We start from the raw sequence: 14,031 nt of genomic DNA on the forward strand, positions 1-14,031 counted from the left end.
CTCCTATAGTGGCAGGTTATCGAGATTTAAGTGAGTTTGAACGTGGTGCTATTGTCGGCGCATGAGTGATGGGACCAGCATCTCCGAGGTAGCGATGAAGTGGGGATTCTCCCGTACAACCATTTAACGAGTGCATCGTGAATATTAGGAATTCGGTGAAACATAAAATCTCCGACATCGCTGCGGCAGGAAAAAGATGCTGCAAGAACGGGACCAACGACGACTGAAGACAACCATTCAACGTGATAGAAGTGCAACCCATCGGAAAATTGCTGTAGATTTCAATGCTGGGCCATCAACAACTGTCAGCGTGCGAACCATTCAACTAAATATCATCGATATGTGCTTTCGGAGGCGAAGGCCCACTAGTGTACCCTTTATGACAGCACGACACAAAGCTTTACGCCTCGCGTGGGTCCGTCAACACCGACTTTGGGCTGTTGATGACTATAAAACATGTTGCCTAGTCGGACGAGTCTCGTTTCAAATAGTATCGAGCGGAGTCCAGTGTGCCTCCCTTAGTTAACCGAAATATTAAAGCCATGTATTTCTCTCATGTTTATTTATTTAGGTGGACAAGATGAACTCATGAATTTACCCTATGTGGTCCGTGTTTCTATGTGCAACTTTCTTTTCTACTTATTAATCCACACATTAGATTCTCAGGACTACTTTTACATTTATACTTTTAATTATACCATTCATTGTTGAATTTTACCGACACTAGAGGAAAACAATAAAACGTCATCAGCAAATCGAAGATGGTATAGTATAATTGGCGATCGAAGCCCACACTAACCCTTTGCGTATATGTCGGTGTTTGTATACCAGCATTGGAATCGTGCTGTGTTGCATACACGGTGCAGTAACGCCCTCAAACGGAAACTTTTTGTTCGCCTCTTATGGAATCTTTCTATTACTGAAAAAAATGTATTTTTTTAAAAAAGAACTCTAACTACAAGTAATTTCGTGGAAGCCATGCTTTCTTCGTAATTACGTGTCATTAAAATGAGTTTTTTTTACAGTGCAACACGATATAATATTTCTGTATCTGGATTTACTTGTTCCACTCCTGAAGAGCTCGAGTGAAATCGTGCAGCGTCTACGCCTAAAAAAAAACAAAAAAAAAAAAAAAAAAAAAAAAAAAAAACCGGAAACTAGACTGTCGCCGTGTTTTTTAATTGTCTGTCTATTATTTTTCTGCTTCCTGTGTATTTTATTAGCATCATCAACCCTTTGTTTTGTTTTAAGTTCCAAAGTTTTCCGCTATTTTACCATTTTATCGCCAACTTTTATTATTTATTATCTTCATCTTTTTAAAACACATTCTGTAGGCTGAAGAGCGGCGTACTAAGCTGCTGCCAGCCCGCCCCCTTCGGGGGGAATCGAAACTCAATAAAGAAGGAAAAAAAAAACGGAAGCTGAAGTATCGTTTCATAGCCAATTTTGAATACTACTTCTCTAACACTACTTGCTTGGCGTCTGCGAAATGAATGTCGAGATTATCCCACTGATTCCTACGAAAGAACTTCAGAAGGTAAGTTTCACACGTTGTCTCACGGCATGATCATTATGCAACAAGATTGGCGCAATGTCGGAAGAGACTACATGATCCAGTTTGCTGGGGAGACATTTCTGCTGCTGTACGGACGACAGGTGCATTACAGCACGCCAGTGAAACGGCGCAGCAACTGGAAACCTAGGCCAAAGTTTTACGCGGGGCAGTACGATTCTTGTGGCAAACCGCCCAAATTGGCGCAGATTCGCCGTGATATTCTGGCGGTATACTGACCAAATGCGATGTCGCGTCCAGCCGTAGTGGGAAATGGTACCAACAATGTGACCGAGGCTGCTCGCACGTGCGTGATGCCGCTCGGGAGGTCCAGACAATGCACCACGCGATTTGCGTCTTTCCGGCAAGCTGGAAGAACACCTGGGGGATGGAGATTTTCCAGCCACGAGGACACTGTCACAGCGGTTATCGAATGGCTACGTGACCAAGGAGCGGAGTTCTATCGTCAACGAATTGAACGATTGAAACTTCCTGGCAGATTAAAACTGTGTGCCCGACCGAGACTCGAACTCGGGACCTTTGCCTTTCGCGGGCAAGTGCTCTACCATCTGAGCTACCGAAGCACGACTCACAGCCGGTCCTCACAGCTTTACTTCTGCCAGTATCTCGTCTCCTACCTTCCAAACTTTACAGAAGCTCTCCTGCGAAACTTGCAGAACTAGCACTCCTGAAATAAAGGATACTGCGGAGACATAGCTTAGCCACAGCCTGGGGGATTTTTCCAGAATGAGATTTTCACTCTGCAGCGGAGTGTGCGCTGATATGAAACTTCCTGGCCGTGAGTCGTGCTTCGGTAGCTCAGATGGTAGAGCACTTGCCCGCGAAAGGCAAAGGTCCCGAGTTCGAGTCTCGGTCGGGCGCACAGTTTTAATCTGCCAGGAAGTTTCATATCAGCGCACACTCCGCTGCAGAGTGAAAATCTCATTTTGGAAACATCCCCCAGGCTGTGGCTAAGCCATGTCTCCGCAGTATCCTTTCTTTCAGGAGTGCTAGTTCTGCAAGTTTCGCAGGAGAGCTTCTGTAAAGTTTGGAAGGTAGGAGACGAGATACTGGCAGAAGTAAAGCTGTGAGGACCGGCCGTGAGTTGTGCTTCGGTAGCTCAGATGGTAGAGCACTTGCCCGCGAATGGCAAAGGTCCCGAGTTCGAGTCTCGGTCGGGCACACAGTTTTAATCTGCCAGGAAGTTTCATATGAGCGCCCACTCCGCTGCAGAGTGAAAATCTCATTCTGGAAATTGAACGATTGGTACAACGTTCCGACCGTCATTTACAGAGACTTGGTGACTATGTTGTAATTTAGTATCGTATACCTGTGTCACTTTGAAGTGTAGTGCAGCATTCTCTAAACGTTACTTGATCTGCCATAATAATGTGTAACTTACTTTCTGAAGTCGCGTCACATTCCAGTGACTTGAAGAGCTCGGTAACAATGTCTTACCGACTACGCGCAACAATAACAATCCTAGTAGCACGTCTTCCTAGTCATTCGACCTCTTCTTTCTCAATGGGGATGGAAAATATTAGTGCGTGAAACTAGGCATTAACCTTCTACGCTGTCTCTTTTAGAGACACAGAGCATTTTCTCGGCCTCCTCTCAGTAAATCGTATTATTCCAGTCCTGCTCACTTAGTTCGTTCCATTTCTTTTTTGCCTCGTAATACTCGTACGTATTTAATCTGATTAGACGCTTTAGAAGCTAATATTACGCATACAGAAATTACTCTCAGTCAGAGGTATCGTAGGTAAACACAGACGTGCTGCACAGTTTCAACAGCATTTGTTTACTCGGCGTGGAATTGTCACAGACATTCTCAACAAATTGCAGTGAAAGGCTTCACAAGAAAGACGTGCATCGTGAAGAGACTTAGTCACAAAATTCCGAGAATCGACATTCCAAAAACGAGTCATTAAATGTGCTTCTTCTTTATATATGTATCTCGCTTAATTACAACGAAGTTTCAGTTGCACAAAAAAAATCGATCCCATACTGATGGGTACCTACAGAGTACTATCTGGAAATGGAATAGGAAAGAGGAGACATTATACTGGATTACTGTGTACCCTCCACCATATACCGAATGCCAGATGTACATATGGACACATGTCAACTTTTTTGTTTTGTTTTAGGAATCACAGACTGACAACATACACTCAGCTTGCCGATGGTGGATGAGGAGCAGTAAACCACTGTTTTATATTAAAATTCAGTCAGTACGTTCTGTTTTGTAGCCTTGTTTTCTGATTATAGCGAAAATGGTTCAAATGGCTCTGAGCACTATGGGACTTAACTACTGTGGTCATCAGTCCCCTAGAACTTAGAACTACTTAAACCTAACTAACCTAAGGACATCACACACATCCATGCCCGAGGCAGGATTCGAACCTGCGACCGTAGCAGTCGCGCGGTTCCGGACTGCGCGCCTAGAAGCGCTAGACCACCGCGGCCGGCTCTGATTATAGCCTTGTTAGTGTAAGTATTTTGTGTGGACTGTAAGTTGGCTTACTATATAATTTTATTTTCTTCCCATTTTTACTTTATGTCCAAAGGAATTATATGATCAAAATTCACCTCTGAAATCTGACATATAGATAGGAGGAGGAACCAAAAACTACAGTACGCACGGGGTCCGAAAGCAATTTTGAATGACCTTTTCTAAATTTATTTATTGGCCTCAGGGGTGCACCAATACAGCCAGTCCAAACTTACGGTGCTGCCTATCCTCTGAGGTCATCAGTCTCTCTTTTCTACAATTTCTGAGGAACATGGCATGTTTGATAACACATAATTAAATACAGTGACCTTTTAGGTTAACTGTCAGGTTCTAACCTAAGCAACGCACACAAATCGAGATTGAACGATTTCAGTTTAATCCCAACTTTTAACACGAATTTCACAAGCAGTTTAATTTCTACATTCATTGTCAAGAGTGTTAACACGTTCGAGAGAAGTTCTTGATTCCTGTGGACCAGGTTCTTAGTACCCAGTCTGATCCTCTTCTGTATCGATGGCAGCAAAAATAAATGTTGCGGGCGTCTAGCATCTCCCCGCAATCTCAGTTTGGTAATGGTATAACGTGGATTCTATAGAGGTATTGATGATAGCAGCCATAGCTGAATTTCAACATGGCAATGGTCCCTACGAACTGCCTCTTGATTCAAATGCCAGTTGAGTTACATTTCACATCCCACTTTTCATCGTACCATTGGGGCTTTGGTAAATGAGGATGGATTTGTTTCTAGTAGATGGCCTTGCACAGATCTTCGGTCTCGCACGCCGTTATCCATTCTCTTTTACATTCTTTGTTGTGTTCCCTGTCAAACTGTCAGCTTCCTCATTCCCCACAATCCCAGCACGGCTCTTAATCCATACAAACGACACCTTCCTACCTGTCTTTTCGTTTTTGGCTCTGATACAGTAGCAGCTGTCTGGTGTGAAAAATAACTCCTTCCTTCTTTAAGAATTGATGTCAGTGTTTGCACAGTGATGGAGAGCGAGTCCATGATTATTATAATACTGTTAGCTGTGATGGTCATTCTGTATCTTAGTGTCCTTTCAATGGCGGTATAAACTGGCGCTTTTCCAGTAAACGGAATGGTCCACAATATGTTTTTAGTATCTACATAGCGGCACAGCTGACACAGTCATCGCATTTGGACCCATCGGTATACACACGCCCAGCGCTTGACCATTGTTCGAAAGGGCTTTCTAAATTGCTGTTATTAATTAATGGGTTCTCAGAGTAGACCACATTAATAAGTACTGCCATTGCTTGTCTGATATGTTCGTACCATTGCCCAAAGTAGGGTAATAGTTGCCTTCTCCAAATTAGGTTCTGGTACTCACATAGTGGTGTGTGCCCAGTGTAGCATCTCACTGTAAGGTCACGCTGTTGGTGTTTCGGAATAAATTTCCTGCCGAGGGCATTTTCTACGTTTTGATAAGAGTGCTTTCACTGTGTCCGTTAACAGTGCGTACGTCGGAGTGGATCCTAGTGCTCCTATACGTAACCGCAGTGCTTTACATTGATACCTGTAGGGTTTCTGCAGCAGCTGCCTGGAGGCTTCGCTCTAAAACATACGGGCCTAGTCTAGGAAACGTCGGTGTGGCGCGCAATACATATTTAATGCTGTTACGTGAACTATGCCCCATGTGTTCCCGATTGTAGTACGAAATATGTTCAGAGCACTTTCACAATCAGCTTTGATATGGTCTGCATGGAGGGACTATTTCAGCTCACTTCTATATGAAGGGCTAGATATTTAAAGTGAATGTGGTATGTCCTTAAGAAATTATTTGAAACTGAAGGCGGAAATTTAGTTTATACGTACATTCGTCTAAAAATTTAACAACTGGAAACTGTATACATCCTACACGTAACCCGTGAACCAGACTGGTTTGGACAACGTCATCGAATTTGCTAGGCTGTTTGAAAACCTTCTGTCCATCGAGCTGTTGTTAATGCAAGAAATACGCCTGGTCAGCGGTTTCGCGCGAGCAGCCGTGTCAACGAACGCCCGCCGCCCAGCTCGCACTTCGGGGAGCTCTCAAGAGATGGCAGTCATGATCCAGCTCGCCTTCTCCCGCGGCGCGCGCCTTCGCTACAAAGCCTCGTCGTGTTTCTGTTGTGGTTTCATAATTAGCGTTAGCGTCCTTAATCAGTACTACTGGGGAGGCTGCAACCTTTAAGTTTAACATTGGCTTACGCCTCCTGCTGGAAGTCATTACTCACTTTTAGAGATGGCAGATGCTGTTAGTAGCAGTAAATGACCCACTTTTTCACATTTTCACAAATGAGTACTAAGTCTTATGTGCACTCTTCGTTTACGAAAAACAATGAATGCAGTTTACATACTTTTATATATGATTGCACCAATGTTCTTTGTGATTTCTAAAATTCCAGTGAAATCCTACTCCATTCTGATGACCTTGCTTTCACTAATACGAGTATGATGCTACAGTACGTTATTCATTCTGTCGTCGTGTGGTCGCTGCTGCAGAAAGAACTCTGTACCTGAGTACTGACTTTATATTGTTTCACTTACATGGGGAGTGTTACAAGAAGCAATACTTATATTTTGAATGAAAGATCTCGACATACGCTGATATAGTGGTGAAATTATACGTTAGCGTATTACGCTCGCGCCTGAGGACAAAATTAACATTGTAGATGCTGGCGTTGTATATGCCCCAGCTAAAATTTTCTGTCAATACTGGTGTATTGAAATGTTGCCTTACTTTATTGTCAACCACCCATTTCGCACAATAACTTATAAGCTTCTGGATCCGAAATGTAACAAGCTTTATCAAAAGTTCGGTTAATGTGCCTCGAATTATTTGAAGTTAATTAGTCCTGCAACTTTTGTCATTGCAAGTGAAACTTATTCAAAGTAAATCCCCGTCACAATATGTTGAACAAGTTCACGTCTTTATTTTAGTTTGTGTCACGTATTTCGAGCCAATTTGCCCATTTCAAGCATGCTTGAAAACAGGGGTACACGTACAACGTAACTCATGAATGAGGAAATGCTACGGTCGCAGGTTCGAATCCTGCCTCGGGCATGGATGTATGTGATGTCCTTAGGTTAGTTAGGTTTAAGTAGTTCTAAGTTATAAGGGAGTGATGACCACAGTAGTTAAGTCCCATAGTGCTCAGAGCCATTTGAACCATGAATGAGGAAAAATATTTCGCACGTAGTGTCACACAGCGAGCTACAGGCACAAAATTATTTTTCCCACGTTTCTAGTGTCATAAATGGCAGTGCGGGTGAATTCTATAAAATTAGGAAATGTGAAGTGAACTTTCGAGTGTTCTTGTGCGCCAGGACGTAAGACTGCAATGTAAACAGTATCATATCCATACCTTGACGTTCTTCGGTGTCTCGTTAAATGGTCAACTTTTTTCTTTGTTTCATTAAGCTTAGGAAGGAAATAATAACATTGGTCCTTGATTTTTCTGTGCATTGCAGCTTGCGATCCTTGGAATTATCCTTCGTAATTTATGGATCACGCTTTAAGCATACTGTAGAGGTGTACTAACCCGAAAAACATGTGTTCTAACATTACTAAATAATTATTTGTCGTCGCGTATTAGTACACAACAGTTTTATGACCTTGAAAGGTGCCCTTACGATCAAAATCGATCAACGTAGTGGCAGTTGACGAGCATTTGACTACAGACGTGTTCCTGATATCCATGAAAAACCAAAACTAACGCAGCTCCTGCGCACCCCACGGTAAGGCACAGGCAGAAAGGTTTAAGGCAATGGAAGGATTAATTTCAGACGTACGTTGACTGCAATAAGCCATACTCCGAAGGCGACCGCAACAAGCTTAACATATTAAACAAGAGCAGAAAACTACAGAAACAATTCGTGTTCTTTTTTGTGTCAGAATTATTTCATGACATTTCCCGGCGGAGTGTAACAACATGTGTGTACTAAACTGCTCGTTCTCTACTAACGAGTAAATCCATTTTGATGGAACTTTTCACAGAGTAATGACACACTTCAACGTCGAAAAGCCGTCACATGCGAATATGCCACAGCAAGTGATTTTTCAGTACGGCGAACAGCCTCAAATCTTTTCAGTCAGCGTGGTATAAACACTTATTGAAATAATTTTCAGGGTTTGTAAGCAACAATCCCAATTCCAAAGAAGGAAGACGCTGACAGGTGTCAGTATTACCAAACCATCAGCTTACTAAGTCATTGTGTATTGTGTGTATTGAGCCAGGGACCTAGAAACGACGGAGAGGCTTCGTCCCGCCGTAGCCCTCAGTGGTTCACAACCCCATAACAGGCCACAGCAGTCCACCTGTCCCACCGCCACCCCACACCGAACCCTGGGTTACTGTGTAGTTCGGCCCCTAGTGGACCCTCCCGCCCCCCAATTGGCCCCCTCTCCCCCCCCCCAATTGTCCCCCCCCCCCCAATTGTCCCCCCCCAATTGTCCCCCCCCCCCAATTGTCCCCCCCCCCCCCGGGAATGTCTGATACCAGACGAGTGTAGCCCCAAATGTTGGCGTGGTAATTATGGTGTATGGTGTCCCAAGCGGGAAGGCGTACCGGTCCCCGGCACGAATCCGCTCGGCGGATAAGTGTCGACGGCCGGTGTGCCGGCCAGCCTGTGGATGGTTTTTAAGGCAGTTTTCCACCTGCTTCGGCGAATGCGGGGTGGTTCCCCTTATTCCGCCTTAATTACACTATGTCGGCGATTGCTGCGCAAACACTGTCTCCACATTAGATTGGGAAATGAGACACTAAAAGTAACAGGCTAGTTTTCGTATTTGGGGAACAAAATAACGGACGAAGGCCGAAGTAGAGAGGATATAAAATGTCGAAGTGCAATAGCAAGGAAAGATTTTCTAAGAAGCGGAAATCTGTTAACACCTATAATATAGATTAAATTGTTACGAAGTCTTTTTCTGAAATTATTTGTCTCTAGTGTGCGTCAATGAAAAGTGGACGATAAGCAGTTTAGAGATGAAGGGAATACAAGCTCTTGAAAAGTGAACGCTTAAGATCAGATTGCTATTTATCAAACTAAAGAATAGGTACTAAGTCGAAACTGGATAGTAGAAAGTTATGGCACAATGTGACGAAAAGAAGGGGACGGCTGCTGGCACGCATCCTGAGGCATTAAAGAATAATTAATTTGGTAGTAATGGGAGTCATCGGTGGGTATAAAAAAAGGGACGAGTCAAGGCATTTAGGAAACTCAATTGGATGTAAGTAGCCATAGTTCGACAGAGATGAAAAGACTTGCAGTTCTCCACAAAAATCTATCAAAATGTCAAATGTGTGTGAATTGTTATGGGACTTAACTGCTAAGGTCATCAGTCCCTAAGCTTACACACTACGTAACCTAAATTATCCTAAAGACAAACACACACACACACACACACACACACACACACACACACACACACACACACATGCCCGAGGGAGGACTCGAACCTCCGCCGGGACGAGCCACACAGTCCATGACTGCAGCGCCTTAGACCGCTCGGCTAAGTAGTGTGTAAGCTTAGGGACTGATGACCTTAGCAGTTAAGTCCCGTAAGATTTCACACACATTTGAACAATCCCGCGCGGCGTTAATCTATCCTGTGCATGAAGCATGTCTGCTGAGTGCAGCATGCAGATAGACGGTTAAATAGTATGTGTCGAGTCCGCATTTTGTACAGTATGTGCTGCACTTGTGACTACGATGCAGAGTGAACGTATGAGAAATGGTGATTCGGCAGCTGGATGCAGCCCGCCGCGCGCATTCTGCTTCCAAGTATTTCCCTCTTCGCCGCAAATCGCTCGCGAAACAGTCCTGCGGGAGTCTGCGCAGGCAGCCACTGCGGGGACGCAACTTTATTTGCCTCCCCGACGCCGCACTGGAGGCACAATTGAGTTCAGACACTTGTGAAATGAAGTTCGCTATGTCGCAGGGCGTGAATAGCTCCAGATGCGTAGTTCGCAACCGGCGAAACACTTTTTGGCGACCCATTTTCCTTAAATCACGAAACAGTTCAGATCACTCTGGGCCACTTTCCTACTTCCCTCCTGCAAAAGAAAAAAATATGCTTGTTGCAACCTAGTTTCAGACCTTTTTTGCTTCAAATGATTGTTCCTGTCACATCCCCGAATACTGATCATTCCTTCCGAGACATTATGTACGTAGACAACACTCAAAACTGACTGTTCTGAATATGTTTCAGTTATGGATTGCTGTGTGGTCATGAAACGAAAGGCTCAATGGCCGGATGCAAGTCTTCCAATTGGGCGTCACTTTGGCGGCTTCCGCGTCCCTAATCTACCCCAGTTATCCAACCGAAGAATTGGGGCTTATAATTTAACGTGCAATCCGAACTATATGTCGTTCGTGGCGACTTCTCACATCGCTGAGAGGTGAAGGGTAGATTAAAGGCAATCAGAAAATTTCCGTGTCAGACTAGGATTCGATCCCGCGAACACACGGTTTCCAGGCACACGCTTTGCGACGAGGTCCCCAGGCTCGATAAAGCCAAAATGAAGAAGAAAAATGAGACTTTAACTCGGTACTATATTTCACTTTACTGCTGGATTTGTATAGCCAGTATGAATTACTTTGTCTCCAACACCGAAATGTATAGAGGATGTCCTAAACCTTTAGCGTAAAAATTTGTCGAATGTAGAGGATCCTACACTGAGTTCATAGATATAAGGAAGCAGTGTTCGTAAGAGAATATTTGTGGATTTGTGGCGATGAGAAGTCTTGCATCTTGCATGAGCGATGCGTGAGAGCCACGTACCAGTAGCCTGACTGCGTTTCATAATGTGTGTGATGTCCTTAGGTTAGTTAGGTTTAATTAGTTCTACGTTCTAGGCGACTGAAGACCTCAGAAGTTAAGTCGCATAGTGCTCAGAGCCATTTGAACAATTTTTTTAACGTATGGTACAGCAGGATGTAGTATCCAGAAAGCCGAACGAATACGCAGAGACAAGATTTTCGGCAGGCGCCCCTAAACTGCGAGGAAAAAAAAAAAAAATGCAAGAAGTTTGTCGCGGTGGTATAAATTGACGAAAAATTAAGTCTTTCGAGCCACACAGTGTTAGCCAAGGTTCTCTACGAAGGAACTGTTCGCATATTAGAGTATGAGGAGGCGGTTTTGGATCGTGTGGGAGAAGATTAGTCAATGAGTACCTGTCAATCTGCCTGTGAAACGCACGACTGGCAAAATACGGTGTCGAGAGTATTGCCGGAGCTGTGATCACATCCCTCTCATAGACAAACAGGGAGGCTGTCAGTGAGTCGTTTTGTAATGTATACAGTGAGACAGCCGGTCGTCACGCTGGACAGCTGCTACGAGATTAGGTTGTTGCTATTGGGCTTAAGCTGAGTGTGCCAATAAAAAAATTAAGCAATAATTTCCGACTTTTAGTTCCTTATTTCAAAATAGCAGTTTAGGATTCTCTAAGATCTGTATAATTTTGTCACCAAAAATTTGGGGCACTGGATGATTTTCGTATCATGATGTGCACTCGTGTAATATGGAATAGACAGAATAAATATTCCAATGTAAATTTGTATTTGCTGTTTTGTAGTTCGCTGTTAACCTTTGCTAACCATAGACTCCATGATGTCATTTTTAGAATGCTATCTCGGTATTTTACGGTTGTTACTGCTTCCATTGATTTATGGTCATTAGTGTAATCACACGGTAATGAATCTCTCCGCCTTTTTGTGCGCAATACGTCAGCTTTATTTACGATGAGAGTCAGATGCCAGTCTCTGCCTTAACCGTCGATTCCCCGCAGGACTCTCCGCATTTCAACGCTGCCTTATGGCGTTACTATCTGCATACAGACAACATTAGTGTCTCCGAATAGCTTCACGAAGCTTCTGGCGTTATCCACCGCATCATTTATGCACGTAGTTAACAGTAGCGGCACTGTAACACTCTCCTGTGATAGGCCCGAAGTCATTTTCACATCTGTCCATTTCGCACCGTTAAGAAAGACCTGTTGAGTTCCATCTAATAAGATGTCCTAAAGCCAGTTACAAAATTAGTGCGATAAAGTCTGCAAGCTCGTAATTAATATCTAGAGACGAGGAATGGAATGTTGCTTTGCTGCTACGATGTTAGCGAAATGAATGTGCCAATCCGACATACAGTTTCCACACATCGATCTCAAACTCTCTTCCATTTAGATCAAATACGAATATATATATATATATATATATATATATATATATATATATATAATCACATGTATTCTGCTGAAGGGCCGGCCGCGGTGGTCTAGCGGTTCTAGGCGCTCAGTCCGGAACCGCGCGACTGCTACGGTCGCAGGTTCGAATCCTGCCTCGGGCGTGGATGTGTGTGATGTCCTTAGGTTAGTTAGGTGTAAGTAGTTCTAAGTTCTAGGGGACTGATGACCACAGATGTTAAGTCCCATAGTGCTCAGAGCCATTTGAACCATTTTTTTCTGCCGAAGTATTCGATTTCCGAAATGACCCAAGCACGTACAACAGGAAATTAAATAAACAGTGAGGATGTGCTTTCTTTATTATCTTATATAAGATAAAATCAAAACTGCTGACCATATAAGTCCAGAGCACTTCGGATAAATTTCACCTTTCACTCTGAATTGGCGCTGCGGATCATACGTTCACAGCGGCATGGCACCTATAGAAGGTACCATTCCAGAATTTGTTTTAAAGAGTATTCGCCTTTAGAAAAAACATAAATCACTTTGATTGGTTAGATATTTGTGCAACGTTCCTCTCGAACACGATTCATTATCTTGAAAACATCGCCTCTTTATTCGGACAGAGTATTCTGTTGTTAATATTATATGTGAATTTTGAATGAAGGGTTGAAGTATACATGTACCAAATGGAATTAATTCTGTTCGAATAACTATCCGGATCGCCCTTAGTTAATATTATTAGAAATCCATTATTCTTTTATACCAGCTTTGGATGTGAGAAATGAGATGACCACAGCAGAATGCGTCGAACGAGAGACTCATCGGAAGTGACACCAATAGCACTTTCCACGTTTTCTATGAATTCCCCTGATCATTCGCGCCCTACCCTTCTCACGTCGTTTAAAACAGTATTTGCTCGATATTTTGTTGGGGGCCGTGCTGTCTCTGGGGAAGATGAAACTGTTTAACATTGTTGGTGATAAGATATATTTAACTTCTATGTGATTATTTGACAATGCACGCACAAATTTAACGAGTGTTGAACTGTTTCAGAAAACATCTCTTGGAGCATTTGATTACTTCGAGTACTAAGCCAGGTGTCAGAGCTCCGTCTGAGCATATCTGAGATTAACGGTAGGTAATGGTTATCCCGCGTCCTCGTGTGTTAGTTCCCACGGGAAAGTATCGTGGTGCCACTTTTCAACATTACAATGCTCGCTCACCTATGATACGTATCTCTATGAATTGTTTGCGCGATGCCGAGGTACTCCTACTGCCATCAAGAGGCCCAAATCTGTCTCAGATCTAACATATGAGGACCAGCTCAGACGTCAGACCGAGCGAAGTGGAGCAGTGGTTAGCACACTGGACTCGCTTGCTGGAGGACGATGGTTCAAACCCGCGTCCGGCCATCGTAATTCAGGATTTCCGTGATTTCCCTAAATCGCTTCAGGCAAATGCTGGGATGGTTCCTTTGAAAGGCCACGGCTGACTTCCTTCCTTAATCCGATGGAACTGATGACCTCGCTGTTTGGTCCGCTCCCCTAAATCAATCACTCAATCAGTCGGACGTCAGTTCAGTCCTAGTGGATGCATCCGGTATATCAAGAGCCAGTTACAACAGTTGTACGCCACCTTGCCTCAAGAGAGGATGTAACGGCTTTATGACACCCATCCCAACCGAATCAGTGCCTGTATCCATGTCAGAGGGGGTGCAACGTGATAAGTAGGCTCATTTCCCTGGGCTGCTCTGCGTAGGTAGATACACATTTTATGA

The sequence above is a fragment of the Schistocerca americana genome, chromosome X, assembly GCF_021461395.2.
Source record: "Schistocerca americana isolate TAMUIC-IGC-003095 chromosome X, iqSchAmer2.1, whole genome shotgun sequence".
Taxonomy (NCBI): Eukaryota; Metazoa; Arthropoda; class Insecta; order Orthoptera; family Acrididae; genus Schistocerca; species Schistocerca americana.